Source organism: Euprymna scolopes, chromosome 6 (genome assembly GCF_053919585.1).
Source record: "Euprymna scolopes isolate OS-2025 chromosome 6, ASM5391958v1, whole genome shotgun sequence".
In the NCBI taxonomy this organism is placed as follows: Eukaryota; Metazoa; Mollusca; class Cephalopoda; order Sepiida; family Sepiolidae; genus Euprymna; species Euprymna scolopes.
In genome coordinates, this window is record NC_136487.1 from 156,075,455 (window position 1) to 156,092,779 (window position 17,325).

At 31.3% G+C, this 17,325-nt stretch overlaps 1 protein-coding gene and 1 long non-coding RNA gene across 23 annotated transcripts in view; one reads left to right on the top strand and one right to left on the bottom strand.

The window, feature by feature from the left end:
• LOC145278072 (uncharacterized) overlaps positions 1-15,758 on the bottom strand; it is a 48,272-nt gene extending 32,514 nt beyond the window's left edge. Inside the window, exon 1 of the long non-coding RNA XR_013868331.1 lies at positions 15,636-15,758. This is a non-coding gene — a long non-coding RNA (uncharacterized LOC145278072). The remainder of the gene's footprint in view (positions 1-15,635) is intronic.
• The window catches only part of LOC145278069 (uncharacterized), a 373,119-nt gene that overhangs the window by 205,905 nt on the left and 149,889 nt on the right, over positions 1-17,325 (top strand). For 6 of the 22 annotated variants that reach the window (XR_013868314.1, XR_013868309.1, XR_013868316.1 and 3 more), the window contains exon 1: positions 6,329-16,649. The exons of 14 other annotated variants lie outside the window; for them this stretch is intronic. The gene's annotated coding sequence lies outside the window, so the exon portion shown is untranslated. Of the gene's footprint in view, positions 1-6,328; positions 17,098-17,325 lie in introns of those variants that run through there. 2 more of the 22 variants (XR_013868310.1, XR_013868312.1) reach the window with 1 other exon arrangement.

Sequence of the window (17,325 nt, forward strand, 5' to 3'; positions counted from 1 at the left end):
GAATAGTTGGGAAAAAACTTTCTCATTTAATCATTTTAGATTAAATTACTTTTTGGGTTATTTTAAAACTTTCTGCTTTCTAGTTTTCTTCAAGCTTAAATCTTCTGTTTATTTGCTAATTCTAAAAAAAAAAGGAAAATAAAGGTAAGACTTTGCTATTAAACTTCAAGATTTATGAGTCATTGTCTTAGCACTTTGTGTATTTCTTTTTAAATGAATACCTATTGAAACTATATTACAAAACTTAAATGTACATACTTCATTTTTTAATACTTTCACAAAGAAATCCTGCATTTAATATAGAATTTTTTCTATTTTTATTTTTAATGAATATCCTGTTGAAAATTCACTTTTATAAAAAAAATTACCAAAATAACGTTTTTTTGTTTGTTTGTTATATATATATATATATGAATTAAATGCTTATAGAGCTTTTAAAGCAAAGTAAATTGTTATGAAAATTATGACTGAAAAGACTTTTCTTAATGTCATTTCACACTAAAAATCTAACATCTAACAAATTGAAGTATTCAAAAGATATAAATTTTTTTTTTTCAAAAGAATATTCACGCAAAAAAAGCCGACTTGCCACAAAGACAATAAGATGCAAAATTAAATATCAATACCAGATGCAAATCTCACACGGACTAGTAAGAGTTATTTCTCTCTATGGAGACCTTTTAAACATCTATTTAAAAATAGATTTAAACAAAAGGTTATTATTTTGTGTATTGTTTTGCAAATTTGGAATAGAAAGAACACTTCCAATTGATACGCTTTCTAGAGTTAAGACTTAAAATTGCCTAAACAAAATTTGCAGTTTATATACAATATATGGTCGGTTGCATGTTCGTTTGTATTTACTCTGGAGATTTTCATTTGTAACGATTTGATTTTTTTATTACAATTAAATCCTGTGCATACACATTGTTACAGTTTTCAATTCTAGTTGACTATTTCGATTTGATTTCTAATTCTCTTTTTACAACATTTATACTTGTTGAATATTTTATCATTCATAAAAAAATATCACCCATAAAAGTTTGGAATGTAACCTGAGAGTATGATTACCCTAAAGTCCCATGGCTAAAATTATTGCTTCAAGAATTGGTTTGAAAGTATTAAATAAATTATACTAAAAGAAAAACATGTCAGATTTAAAAAAAAACAAAAAACATATCCATATACTACATAACATGAAGTTTACAAATACTATCACTAAGTAGTAAAAAATACAGCATGGAATAGAATTGAAATTAAAATTTGACTAGGAACAAAGTGGTGTATCAGTTCTTATACTACACTTCATTTTTTATCTTTGATTAATGGAGAATTCCTTCTTCTAGACTTGGACAATTTTGTCCCATTTCAAAGAGCTGTTTTTTTAAGGAACTGATTTTCCCTCACATTCAATGCTGACTTTCTAACTCTGCTGTCCTGGGGAAGCAAGTAAATATATCCTACACATTTGAATCCTGACATTTTAGCTAAATTAGTTCAGAACTTTCAAAATAGTTTGTTTCAACTTGAAAGTTTTTTTTTTTTTTTTTTTTTTTTTTTTTTTTTGCATGTTTTATTTAAATGATTTAAATAGAAAATATTTGCTAAGTTGGATATTTTAGGCACTATCCTCCATAAATGTTTTAAATAACAAATATTATAAACAGAAAAAATGCTTAAAATGGTTGAAGGTTTTTTTTCTATTCGTTGTTTACTTGATAATTTTTAATTTGCTTTTGTTTTGTGAGTTTTTGAATGAAAGTGAAAATGTAGTTTTAATGATTTGATATTTTAATATGAATAAAACATTGAAAGCAACAATACATACAATATGTGGAAATTCTATGTTGACCAGTAAAATTACGAACTGTTTTTTATGTCCTCTCAATTTCTCATATCCATTCCAATATTTTTTGTCAAAGTTTTATCTAAAATGTTAAATATGATTACTTTTTTCTCTTCACACAGAATTTCAATTTATCCAATTTTCCCATTAAATTGCTCTAGTTTATCTTTTTTTTTTTTTTTTTCAATAAGAACCATATTTTCAATTGTCTAATTTATTTTTAGATATCCATAATTTATATGTACTTGAATTTAAAGCCTTTTTTGTTTCATTCTCTCTTTTTTCCATATATTTATACCCCCTCCCCATCCTCTCACCATCATTACACCTTTTAATTTTTTCCTTAGTTTTCTTATCTGAGAGAAAAATAGGTCTCTGAGTTGTTTGTCAATCTATACCATTCAACAAAACACGTGTAGGGCATACTATACAAACCATAAAATAACATGGATGTTATATAAATATACTTGTATTGAAATTGTTTACAAATGATATACAATAAAGTCATATTTCTGTCTGGTTATTCACAATTTGATTAATATGTGCAAAATGTATACTGTACTTTGGGGTAATTGCGCCAACTAAAAGAAAGTGCTCTTTATATGCATGGTTGCCAAAAGAGCACATTTAGCTAGTTGATGCAATTACCCCAGACTTGGCACAATTACCCCAAAGTACGGTACTGTTTCACAAGTTAATTTTCATACTAAAAACGAACATTTACACATATTCCAGCTTGATTTCTATATTTGCTATTTATTCAAAGGAAACCTTCATTCAAGGAATAACCTAATGTGCATATTACATTAAAGAAAATCCATTTAAATAATTAGCTGCATGTTATTGTTTGTAATAGAATTGTCTTCATTGTTCTGTTTAGAAATATTATTTAAAATTGATTCATTTAATTTATTTTTAATTATTTATAGCTCACACCAGTTGTTTTTAAAAACAGAAGTAAGTATATTTAAGCTGTGAGAGTTATTTCCCCTTTAAGCTATTTCCCCATTTAATTTTCATAGAGGAAAATTGATGTATTATGTTTCCATAAATCCAACATATGATCCACTTTCAAGAAAATCGTAAAAAGTTATGATATTCGTTGTATCTTAAATAGTATGCGACGAAACCCTCTACCCACCAATATTTTCAAACTTATTCTCGACATTGCACACATGTTAACTTTTTTTTCATGGGTGGAGGGTAAATTTGTATTTTAGGTTCACCTCCACAATTTTCTTTAGAATGATGACTATTACAGGTTTTCAACTATGCTGATTAAGGAAATCTCATTAAAATTTACGGAGACAAGTACTTGGAGATATAAAAACCTGTGTTATTCACTGTAATTCACTGGCTGCCAGCTTGTACGCATGCGTGATAAACAAATTTGCTTCTCTTCTACTGACATTGCCACCCACCAATTTTTTTTTTTTTTTAAGCATTTGCGGGTGGATATGCTGACAACGATTATCACGGTTAAATTTGGGAATCCTCCCCATCCCCCCCAAAAAAAAGGGAGGTTGTCTACTCCAAAAGCCATTCTTTATACGGGAGTTTGTGATGTCCATTTCAAACACCGTTCTTAATATTACAATACTCAAAGAAGTGAAGTGAAAAAAATCATAATTGTTTTGTTTTACTCATTAAAAAAAGACAATATAAAACTGAAATTTACTTTAATACTATTGATGGAAGGGTTGAAAAGAGAAAGACTTTAACAACAAATGAAAACAGCTAAGACTGCTACCACTGATTTCAATCACTTTAAACAGTTCATATACAATGAGAATTCCTAACCTCTAAAACTTGTTTTTACTTTCCATTATTTTTCTAATGGACCATTTTTCATACTTTTATTTATTCATACTGATTTACGCATTTCCTTAATTGCTTTTTTTAAAATTCAAACAGTACCTCCATATTATCACATCGTACCATCACTAATCGCCAGTGAAAGCCAGATTATTTCATTTCGGCCACTGCCAGGGACGACAGTAGCCACCAACAACAACCGTAGTTTACTTTTTTGCAAAGGGGAAGGAACTTCCACCGGGCAACGCCAGTTAACAAGTCTTGCTAGTATACACATATATATATATATATATATATATATATATATATATATATATATATATATATATATATATATATACACACATGCACACGGATGATGTCACCTTGCATTATGACATCAGAGGAGTTTCATAAATATTTGTATGTTTGAAAGCAGCTAGCAGTTACAAATGCTGGTGCTGATCTATATGATAAGTTTTGTGGACTTGTATGTTTCGAGCCTGTAAATGTTAATTGCTGCTTATGTCTATAAATAAATATAATAATATGGTCACTATTTTGGTTTAGTATTTTATAATAGTAATCTATTTTGGTTTATGAATAAAATGATATTGTTTATAGGATAATTGAAAGCTGGCATTTGATATCAGACAGATCTTTGTAAATATTTTATCTAAAATAATTTTTTGCAAGATTTTCTTTGTAAAATGAAATCTTCCATGTAAAACCTGTTGATTTGCTGCGATGTCATTAATGTGTTAAAAACATAAAGCATGTTATGTGGACCAAATTAAATGTTTAATTATTTTCTCAAAAAGAAGGTAGATTTCCTAACTAAAGAAGTGTTTGTGAATTTATATAAAATTGAAAAAGAAAAAAAAGTAATCATTCAAAACATTTTCATATTTACTATCTTTGAATAACAAAAGATTTTGGATAATGTTATTGCAAAACTGACATTCCTTCACCCCCAACTGGGCACCTTTCTACAAGGAGGGGTCACTTTTTTTGCCGATATTTTCGAAAGTCATCCCCTCTTTTCTATTAAATAGCATTAATTTAAACCTTCACCACTTCTGGTTTGATGATGGACACAACGGCAAAGACATCACATTTTGTTTTTTTTCCTCACATTCTTTTCCTCCTTTGCGGTACAGGTTCGAGCCTGCCTGCCTAGTACCACTTTTTTTCTTTTTTCTTTTTTCTCGACACACACCTCTAAACATCCAGGCACCCAGGCTAGTTTAATCTAAAGTGCTAATATTTTTCACAAATGTTTTTAATGATAAGCAGTTATAGTCAGCTGACTTGCTTCCTAACTTCCGGTGTATCTCTTACTGGAAGTGGCAACAAGGCAAATCAGTTCCTTCACTTTTTCTTTAGTATTTCTATTGTGAAACAATTTATTAAAATAAAATATAAGAAAAAGACATGATTAAAAAATATATAAGAAAAGTTAATAAGATTATACAGATTAAAATAACATAATTAGTCTTTACTGGCACTTTTGATAACAAAATTTAAAAAGTTTTTATTTGAAATTTTATAAGAAATAGGTTTATGAAATTATAAATATATATATATATATATATATATATATATATATATAGTTCCATATTGGCATTGCTTCATAAACTAAATAATTTATTACTTAAAGATTTTTAATGCGTTTTCAATAATTTTTTTAAAATAAAGAGCGCAAAAAGTGCTTTAAAAAAAAGAGCGAAGGAACTAATTTGCCTTGTCATCACTTCCGGTGGCAGGCACACCAGAAGTTAGGAAGCCCGACTATAACCTAATAAGCTTTCATTAAACCATAAAAGTAGAGAATTAATTGTTCTTGTTACTGAAAAGTTGAGATTGATAAAGGGACATAACTCTTATTCTCTATTAGAATCATTTTGGATTCACTTCAGCTACACACACGAGCTCACATGCGTGTGTGCATATATATGTTTCTATATGTTCGATGTGGATACATGTATGCATATAAAAAGCACTATCAAACGATAAGTTTCTACCTCTGCTTTAGGAAAATCTTACTCGGGAAAATAAATTTAGATACTGATGTATCTATTTTCAAAAATTTAATTCCATTTTCTTTCAGACATCCAAAATTTAACTGTTCCTTTTCCCTTTTGTGCTAATCATTTGCCAAATAATTTCTTTGTGTTGCATGTACGTTTACACTTTCATTATTTCATTTCCAGTTATTTTTTGACAAATTGATAGTAAAATTTAATGTTTCTTAAGTCTACTTGCTGCTACCCCCCCCCCCCAGTAGACATTCGTTATTTTTCGTCAATACACAAAATTTGTCCCCTACAATTTATTTTCATTTTTTTTGTCTTCTCTTTCTGCTCCCTCCTTTTCACTCATTTCTGATGAAATCTTTTGAAAATAAAAACAAAATATAACAAATCATAATTTGATTTTATTGTTTGGTCTATCTGCTTTTTTCCATTTACTTCTACATATAAAGCTTCATATCTGTATGTGTGTGATATTTGTGTTCTTTATAAAACGGTAATAGAATCTACATAAAATCTAAGTGTTTTCTTATGTAAAATTTACCAGAGAAAAGAATGGAAGTGATGCTCATTCCCTAAGAATTCTGAGGGCATAACGTCCTTACAGTTTAAACTATATCCAATTTTTATAAAAATTTTAGTCATAATTTTTTTTTTTTTTTTTTTTTTTTTTTTTTTTTTACAATAAAAATGATATTTAATCTATATGTCACACGGTTTGGAATATTTATGTGCCCATACCTCTAAGTGATCCTCTTAAAACTTGAGATATTTATATAAAATTTTAATGAAATTTCGACCGTGTAAAACACTAATTCAGAGAGTTTCAACATTTCAGTTACTTCAGACTATATCAGGGGGCAAAATAGGAGGAAGGTGTGTAAATACCAAGATGTAATAAGTAACTACGTACATAATAGCAATCTTAATTCAACGCAAGCAATATCAGGTCTTCCTGCTAGTTTCTCTAAGCATTTATATACATATATATGCCCATGTGTGCATGTATATACTTTTCTAGATTGCTCACTTATAGTCTAGAGCTATTCTTACTGGTCTTGTTCTCCCCATGTGTTTGGAGAAATATTTTGGGTTATTGCATGCTTCTTCGCATGATTTATGTTACCGGTCTTGGATTTTAAGTAATTGTTGACAGAATTCACATGTCCAGTTTTTGACATTTACATTGAGATCATGATTGTGTTTCCAGAGCTGACGCTTGAGTTGCTCATCTTCTAGTTGATGATGTTTTTTTTTGTATGCCTCACAGCTGTCCTTCACTCAGCTCTACTTAAAGCTATTTCCTCTCAGTTGCCCACATCAATCCTCATGAGTTTCAGGTTGTTTGGAATGCTGTTCTTTTATTTTTTTTTTTCTTTCATCTTGTATTGAGAGTGCTTTTCAAAATGTAGCTCACTATGAAATAGTTTGGGACTTTATCATCCCTATGCAAACCACTTGTTTGACCCAGCATATTTGAGAGCATTTTACCAGAGACTCAATATTTAGCTATTTTACCTTGAAAAGAATCTGTCAGCTTTGCTCTACTGTTTGCTGATAAATATGCATCATAGATAGTTCTGCTGAAAATACTTGAGTGTTTTAATGATTCTGGAAAAATGTCCAAGTACAGAAGAATGGTCAGCATCCTCAAATTCTACTGATGTCAAAAGTTCCACTTACACCTTATGTCTCATGATCACTAATCGTTAAAATCGCCAAGAAGCAACAACTTATCAACAGATTCTGACACTATGACAGTTTAAAGAGATTCAGAATGAATCAAGGACTACTTCATCTGCTTGTAGAGTTGCTGTGTAGATAGAAAATATTTTCTAACCTCAAACATGGTTGGAAAGGTGTAATACCATTATGCAATCTGTCACATCGGTATAACATTCTATGCTGTTAATGGCAAGACCAACACAACTCTCTCTCCAGTTGTCTTTGAGTTTACTTACCAAAATATTTTCCAAGCCAACCATTCCATTTAATTTTATAAAACTGAAATTAGGCAGCAGTCCTTTTGGCTTAGAAAGGAGCTTTATTTAACTAATACACTAATTTGAGCAAATTTATTTACTAGCGGGGAAACCCAAATTGAGGAACCGCATTTTCTTTTATTCACGGTCCATAATACCATATTACCTTTTGTATTATATTTTATAAATTTTTTAAGGTGAGGCCCAACACAAAACTTATTATTAAATAAATAGCGGCTAATGTAAATAAAGTGACATTGAAATAAATTTGCATAAATTTAGACTCATTAATCCACTCGATTTAGTCAGTGTTACTGGGAATTAATAAGGACCCCTGTTTCAAACCATGAATTCCTTGTTCAAATTTCTATTTTTTTATTTTTACAATTTAAAGGTTTTACATAAAATAACTAGCCTATTGCAGTTTTCAGAATATACGTGGTTATGTGAATCTATCTCCTAAGCTTTGGAGGAGTTTTTGAACAAACAGGAACTACAACTTATATATAGATTTTTCCATTTTTGTAATTCAATCATACTTTTTTATTTGTATTTGTAGTCTTCTGGCTACTTTTCTCATCTTTTCAGTTGATAGAATTACTGACCTTCCTTAGGAGTATCTTGTTGAATTCTGGAATCGTTTGACAAGATACATGTGAAGAAGGTCAGAGATTATATCGACCAAAATGTTGTGAAAATAACACTCAAGATGAGAACAGTAGTCCGAAGAATCCAAATAATATAAATAATAAATCCTAATCTTAAAAATTCAGAAATCAATTTTTAGGTTGAGAGATTATCCTTAGATTTATGCATTTTTTTATTTGCAGATGCCTGTTAGTATCCCTTTTTTCCTAACCATGGTAGGATATGCCAGAAGTATTTTGAGGACTCTGCATCTTTTGTCAGTTTGGTTCACTTTAGAAAATGTCTGTCTTTAGAATTCCCTTTATTTTGGAGGATATTACACTTTGATCTGTATTACTTGTCTATTCATCTACCTCCAACTCTAGTGGAATAATTTTTAATGTTAGGAGACCTTGCACTTTTTGGCAGTCTCGATCTTTTTTAAAACCCCCTCCCCTTAAGGTATCAGAACAATTGGGACCAAATGTTGGCACACAAACTACACTTTGATCTTTTTTTTTTTTTTTTTTTTCAGTTATGAAATTCTCCCTTGACAGCTGTGTCTCTAACTGAAGCTCATCTATTGCTAGTACTACTACACCCCCTCGTTACCCTTTCTTTTTTCTTTCTTCTAGCTGTTGCTTTCTCTTGCCTTTTAGTCAACGACCCTTTCCTCTTGCCTGCTTTTTTTTTGTTTCCTTTTTCTTCCCCTTGCTAGTAGTACAAGCATGACCCACTGCATTAACATACATGCCACTTTGGACGACTTTCATTGGTTTAAAGTCTCACGCCATCTTTTTCCTGGCATTAGCATCAGGTTCACATCAAATTGCCTTGCTGCAGATATTATATGATTTTTTTTTTTTTTTTTTTTAAATTTAGATACTGCAAACTTGGGAAACCCACAAGACATAAAGAAAAAAACACAACTTTAATTTTAAATAATACTGTTACATTTTTTTTTTAAACACTGTTTCTAAATTAAGTAGACACCTGTAGAATGTCAATAAAATTATAAGACAACTTAATATTGTATAATTCTTATCTATCATCAAATGTTGAAAAGTCATAGTTATACTTTTTGTTAAAATCATTTCTTAAAAATATATTTCGACTATTAAGAATACTCTAACAAGCATATCTTATTTAATTAAATATGATGAATATATATTCAATTAAAAATACCAGAAGAATAATTTTAATCCCTTCATGTGTTCTAAATTATGACAAGGAAGCATATAAAAAAAAAAACATTAAAAAATTTCCATTTGGTTGAGGAACATGGAATAACTCTAAGTCAGAGGCAACCTGGAAGTTTAGTTTGTTTTTTGGGTTTTTTTTTTTATTGGTTGCTACACTGAAATGTAGGGGAGGATACTACTTTTTTTCTAGATTGCTTCAATTATTATTGGTTCTTTATAATACTGAGTTTTTTTTTTTTTTTTTTTTAGCAGAGGCATTTTTTTTTCTTAGTCTTTGGTAAGACTCGATTGAAAATTGAACCGCAGTTTCCCAGCCCCATTAGTTAACACTAACAATTATGTTAAATGAGATGTTTATGAGGAAGATAATTGACAGTATTTAATAATGCGAACTTTATAAATAAAATATTTATTTCTGATTTCAAATACCTAGAAAGGGATTTTAACCAATTATTTTTGTTATAAATACAGTGTAGGAATGCCAAGTCTTGTAACTTATTCCCAGTAATTACTGCCTTCCATAGTTCCACGTTTTGACCAGCTAATCCTCTGGTCTTCTTGAGTAGAATTGAAACTGCTATCTTCAGGCAATGCTCACCTGAAACCGAATGAATTATCTAGAAAGGTACTAAGTACCAAGTATAGGAGGGGCTCTATAGAGACTATGTACTATTCTTTATTTACTCCGGTAATAGAAATTTATAAAAAATTATATACATGTTAAATAATTTCTTTTAAGATATTAACTTAAAATAACTATGGATAAACTCATAAAATAGTACATTTTTTAGATGTCTCCCTAAATTTAAGTAACAACACACCTTTCTGCCATTACTAACTGAAGAAGTTCAGAGGATGAGTTGGCTGAAACAACAACAACTATGAAGATGAAAAGAACAGTCTGCAAAAAAGAAAGAATGCACAAATTATGAAGCCTCATCTCAAAGAATTCCCCCAAAAATAATACTTTGTATTTAAAAAATTTTTACAACAGCTTTAGTTAACTTTATATTTTTGATAAATATTTTGGTTTACAAGTGTTAAATTAATTTTTTTCATTTGTATGAATGGATTTGTTCATAAATATTTGATTTCTTTTGCCATTCTTATTTTATTCTAACCATTTTCTGTCAGATACAAATTTTGAAGTTGAACAATTTGTTGTCAGACATGTTTGGTTTTCATTTCTTGCAGAAATTTATAGACATGTTATTAATTCTATGCATAAACATCGAAAAAATGTGTTTTTCTTGATTAGAACCTGAATCTTCATTTAAAATGATATACTTGACAAAGCAAACATCAGAGTGCATCAAAGAATTTCAATATGATTGTTTTAGAATAAATGGGATTACATGAAGATTCAGAAGGCAGTAACATCATGTTACACTTGGCATACATGTCTACACATGTGCAGAGATGTTTTTAATTGTAACACATCTTTGCAAGTTGGATGTTATCTGCTGCTTTAGCTGATATGCTGTAGATTTTTTTAAATTACTTTTTATGTGTTGTCCTGGAGTAATTTTGCTTCCAGTTTTTGGTTTGCTTATTGCTTCCCTCACTTCAAAATTTAACTAATGCAGGAGTTATTAAAATACATTCTTTTTCCTTAAAAAAAGAAATCAAACATCTTATAAAGCATTAAAATTTAAATTGCTTAAATATTTTCATTTCATTTTTTTTTTTTTTTTTTTTTTTTTTTTATAAATAATCCCAGATCCAGAGGTACAGGCAAGTGTTTTTATAGGATTTTGAAATTTAGTTAGTCATTACATTTTTCTATTTTAAATAAAATGACTAACTGATTTTATTTTATAAATGACACTTATTTGCATTTACACATATTTGATTAGATAATTTTATTAAGAGATCAAGCTATAGTGTAAAGTTTGAACCCACCAAGTTGTCATAAAATTTAGCCAACACTTTCTGAACTCCTCATGAACAAAATTACTCAACCATTTTCACTTTGATATTGATCACAGCTTACCAGCGAAGAACTAATAGAATTGGCATTGTATTTTATTGACAAAATTGAAGATGCTGTCGATAACTAATGAGATTTCTAATAAGGGGGGGGGGGCATCGCCTGGTCGGAAAATATGGTTTAAAAAATAAAAGTAAAAGGTGATTTCAGTGCTTATTAATCAGAAGCACAACTGAAAGCAAAATTTTGTAAGCGAAAAAAAAGAAATAAAAAAAAAAAATGCCTTGTCCTGGACATGAACTTGCATAACTTAAGTTCGTAAGCAGACACTTTGTTTTTTTTTTTGTTTTTTTTTTGTTTTTTTTTTTACATGGTAGTCGCAACTTATCAAGGCCCGGAAGCCACTCAGGGATAAGGGTTATTGCGTGTACAGTAATCAATGGGATAATATCGCGTTAATCATTAGTAACGGAGATTTGATAAAGTGTCTTACTTAAGGGGGCGGTTTATCAGGAATTTGTTTATGTTGGACTTGAATACATCCAAGTTGTAGTCAGGTGGAAAACAGGCAAACGGAAGAGAGTTCCACAGGCGTGCACTTCTAAAAAGAAGCTTTGGACATAACGACACAGATATTATGACATTGCAAATTTTATTTTTTAAAATAAAACAAATTGACCACTTGTGCATGCGCAATTAACAAATGGCATCAAAACCAAAGCTTTTACCCGATCCCCCCCTTCAAACAAAACATTTCTATATGAAATAATTTATGATTTTTTTCCTAATTTTCCATATGTGTTCGCGAGATCGCTCTTTCAAAGATACCAGGTTTGTGCCTGTTCGATGTGGATGACAAAAGTTTTTAATGGACATACTAACAGACACAGATGGCTGAGCTTTATATAATCAAAGATTGTGTCATATGTCCTAATATATGAACCTTCTGAAGACTATATAGGAATTTAACATTTGTAAACTAATGAAAATTTGTTGAATTTTCAAATGAAATATATTTTAGATACCATGCAAAAACATATTCTGCACTTCCAATAATATAGTAATTTCAACTTTGCGCAAATAAAAATCAAAACTGACATTTTTGTTAATCCATTGATTCTTGTTGAAAAAAGTTAAACTTTGTAAAAACTGAAGTTGCAAAACTGCTGAACAGTTTTGGGAGGAACTGATTTGCAACGGGTTTGAGTAATTGTTGAGTACCTTATCTGTCATCAGTAATTGTTATGAAATACAAATTTGGATTTTGAGACCGCATATAATTTCACTTATGCATTGAATTTCACTAGTTTAAGGCCATCACTTGTGCATATCTGGTTACTCATGTCACAGCTTTTGTTCCAATTCCAAATGCTCCAAAGAATGGCAGTATCGGTTAAAAGTCTTCCAAGAACTCAGCAGTAGCTGCTACCTGCAGAAGAAAAGGTCATATTTTTTTGAATTATCAAAACTTATATCATACATACCCAAGAGCGATAGGAGCTTTCTATCCTGTCTGAAAGTGACACAATGTTCAACAAGCAAGATCGGAAATGCGCTGCTGTACAACTCATGCTCTCTACCGATCCAAGTTATGACAACAGGACCATTGCCAGCACCCTTAAAAGGGTGATGAAAACAAAGTTTCCAGCCACAGTTATGGGCTTCAGTGTGGTTTCAAGTGAGAGCCACATTATGCCACCTCACATCTGGGTGTGGCAGAGGGACTCTGTGTTGGCCCACAAATTCAAAGAAACTCAGGCTTGGCTTCAGAAGGAGTGCTATGACTTTGTACCCTTCTCTCATTGCCCCCCCCCCCCCACCCCACCGCACTCCTTCTCCCCCAACCTGAACCTGCTGGGCTACTTCGTTTGGTCATATGCTGAGAATATCACCAACATGACCTCCCAGAACACCAAAGCCAGCCTGATCGCTGCTATCTGCAGAGTATTTGCCAAGCTCCTGCTGGGGCTTGTGGAAAAGGCATGCTCCCAGTTCCAGACCCATATCGAGGCAGTGATTGAGGCTGAAGGTGGCTACATTGAATAGATGTCTGCTCTACTACATAATGAAGTTACCTTTTTTGTTCAATAAAAGTTTTAAAATAAAGCTGTAGTGTTGTTTTCTTTAAGGTGACAAATTTAGTGTTCCATGGTGTATAAATCATCATATAAATCATCAATTTTAGTGTTGCTAAACAAAATGTAAATCTTAATTATGGATCATTTTTTAAAATTCTTTTCCATCTGCATCTTATTTCATAAATATTTACATCTGCCGGTCTGAGATAGATTAGTTTTTAAATTTTTTAAAGTTTATAGAAATCTTCCCTGTTTCTTTTTTTTGTTATTTTTTTCTCTAACATTTGGCTTGAAAAAAATCTATGCCATTCGGTAGAAGGAACCTTCATTAAAAACACTCAACCATTGGAATGCATCATTATTGATTTCAAGAATCCTTTGCATTCTACAATCCAGAATACAAATACTTTCACAATTATTGATTTTTTTTATTCCTAAATATGAACTTCAAAAATTGATCAAATCTAATGAATCAGTGTTTAGTCTCTGTGAATCATTTAGTTACGTTAATCTAAGCGACTTTGTTTTTATAAGAATTGAAGGTGTACCTTGTTTCAAAAAATGTTGCAATAAGCAAAATCATATTAACAAAAGTCCGTCAGAAAGTTATAATGCATTTAAATGAAAATCTCATAGAATTTCATGATGTATGCAGCATAGGACATGTGAGGCTTAAAATAATCTGTGAAATCTTCTTTTTCACCATTTGGTTTAGGAATTTAGGGTGCTGCAAGCATTCTGAAATTCAGAATGGGTGATATGCAGTCCAAGTCAGTTGACACCAATATGTTGCATGTAGTTATATCTCTTTGACACTTAAGCTTAGTTTCATTATAGAATTGATGCAAGAGATGGCACGTTATACCTGACTATCTGAGATGCTGAGCATGTAAGGCATCCATAATCCTACAAATATCAAGTTTCTGATGAAGCGTGAGTAATGAGATCCTTTCTTCCAGTCAGCAACTGCGCATTTTCCTGATCATGACATGATTATCATGTCGAAGCCATTGCAAAGCAAAACTGTTTGGGACTCGTGTCTTACTGTTGCATACTGTCATTCTTCATAAATTCTCTAGATTCTATCCATCTTCTATTAAGATTCATTACCATCATGGATTTTGTCTTCATAGCCTGCATTGTTGTAATACATTCAGTCTATCAATTATGGATAATTGGTGGATCAGTTGGAACTCGCTTTGTGCCAACATTAGGTATCCAGACAGGGATCAACTACATCCATTCATAATTCGGTTTGCTTCTGCACAGAAAGAGAAAATCGATTTCCAAAATCTAACAAGGTCTCCTGGTTCACTTAAAATCTAAAGTACAGGATTTTCTCATATAATGAATTGTGCATCTGCTTGATTATTATATTGGAACATGTCATAATTTACAAACAAATATATTTATATTTATTCAAAATTAAAAAAAACTATATTGTTAAGTGTTTTTCCTTATGTTTTTTCTATGGTAAATGCTACCTGCCTTACCCAAAGTTGTAATAGAAACTTTCCACCTTGCCCAGAAGGGTGTTATGTATATATAATATATATATATATTTTTTTTTTATTTAGTAATGAGTTGTAGGCTAAAGCTGAAAGTACTACCAAGTTATTCTCATAAGATTATGTATACCTAAGAGAGGGTCAAACTGAAAGTGTTTGAAATAGGGGAAGGAGTGCTTGAAAATGGGAGTAGGGCAGCAGATAATAAGGCCATCAATGAAATTACATCAGCTGTAAGAGCTCAGATGAATCAAGTTGGCCTTGTCACTGATGCTTGCCAGCCACTAGCTGCTTGTTCCTAACAGTAGCAGTCTTTGGCTTTTGCTTCTTACTCCCTCTACATGATGAAAAGTGAAGACTTAGATACAAACTTACAAATTTAGTGGCATTGTTAAAGCCATAAACAAAATAGTTGTAGATGAACGTTGATAAATAAGTAGTTGACAAAATGTTTTTTTAAATTCTTTTTTTCACAATTTTAATTAAAAACTATGATTATGACAGAAGAGTTTCTGTTAACTAAGAATTTAGAATATTTTTGTTGAAAAAGTTTTCATGTCTAGTCATTTTGGAGTATGCAAAAACGTAAAAATAATAATTTAAAAAAAAAAAAACAGTTTGGACAAAGCTCTTACATCATCGTTCGGCTGTACTTTCATGCCTTAAAAACATGGCGTAAGAAATGTCTCTGTCTGTTGGTCACATGATCAGAGAATATGCAATATGTTGTCGACTCGTTTACCATTTAACCAGCTGTACAAATGCAGTTTATGCTGATTTTTTTTCTTTTTCTTTTCTGTCTTATTTTTTTTTTTTTTTAAACTATTTTTTTCTCTTCGACACCATAAAAACAATGCTTTTAGATTTTTTTTCCTTTTTTTTTAACAAATTTTTTTTTCTTTTTCATTGTGTAAATCCAGGAATATTTTTCTTGGGTGGAAATATTCTATATTTGAAATCAGCAAAGAAAGAGAAGGAGAGCTAGACAGCAGGCGCACACACAGACACAAGCACTCACTCATTTTCTCACTCCCTCACTCACTCTCTCTCACTCCCTCACACACACATGGCTCATTTTCCTCTCACTTGTTTGGGTCTCCTCTTACTCTTCCTCTTCCTGCTCCTCTTTCGCCTCCTTTTCGTCTTTTCCTTGTGCTCTCTCTTATTTCACATTGGCCTTACTCTCTTTCTCGCACACACACACACGCATACACACCAACTGACATGCAAGCACAGTTGCGTTAACTATAACAGTATGGCGGATCAGAGTTTGAAGTGGAGCTAGTTTCTAGTCTGCAGCAATCTATAAGTGCGCATGGAGAATTTCTAACCCGTCATCTTACATGTTTGTCTACTAAATGTTAAACGATAATAGATAATTGCATCATACCTACTTGTTGGACCTATCTTGTCAGTTCTCAGGTGGACATAGCTGTATATGATCGTCTCTGATAGATGTTTGTATGTGTGTGTCTGCATATATATATATATAGTCTACATCTAAGCGGCCGGCATGACTCCTGCTGCTGCTATGAGTATATAAGATATTTACATCTTATGCCTTCAAATCATTTCACTCTTCAATGTTCTTTTGTGACATTATTTCTGGACGTATAAATTATCGACTGGATATATATAAAACAGCAACGGTACATTTTTTTTTCTCTTTTTTTTTCTTTTCTTTTTTTTTTTTTCAACTCTGCTTAGAATTTTTTTTTCTTTTCCCAATACCACTCTTCTCTCAACCTAAGTTGTGTGCGCGCGCCTCGTCCCCATTCGTTCTTTTGTGGATTGAATACCGTCTGGAAGAAGAGATCCCTTTTTTTTCCAACCCCTGCCAATGCCGGTGTCTGGCTGCTGAGATTTTGACTACAGTCTAACACCACTCCCCCTCGTACTTGCTCTTTTCTCGCAAGAGGTCAGATAAGCTGGTGCACTTAGCTAGCCCGTGGCAAGGACTTATGCAAAGTGGGCCCCCACAGGCCACGTTCTTCACCAGACATGGTATGCATGACCTAACGGATTGTTACCTTGTATTCATTGCAGCATCACCAAGCCAGAGATGAAACTGAATTATAAAATAGTTGTCGTTGTGTGGTAAGTAATGGCTGAGCACAACACTCGACTACTAAAAAAGATGGAGGCTTGGTAAATGCGATCGTAACTCTAATATATTTCTTCTCTCATTCTTTCAATTTGATTTTAACATTTTTTTTATATTTAACTTTAGTTAATGATTTAAATTACATATTTTTCTTTCATGTTTAGATTAACATTTTTGCGCTTTTTATTTCAACTTTAGTTCTATTTCATTTTTACTTTTCA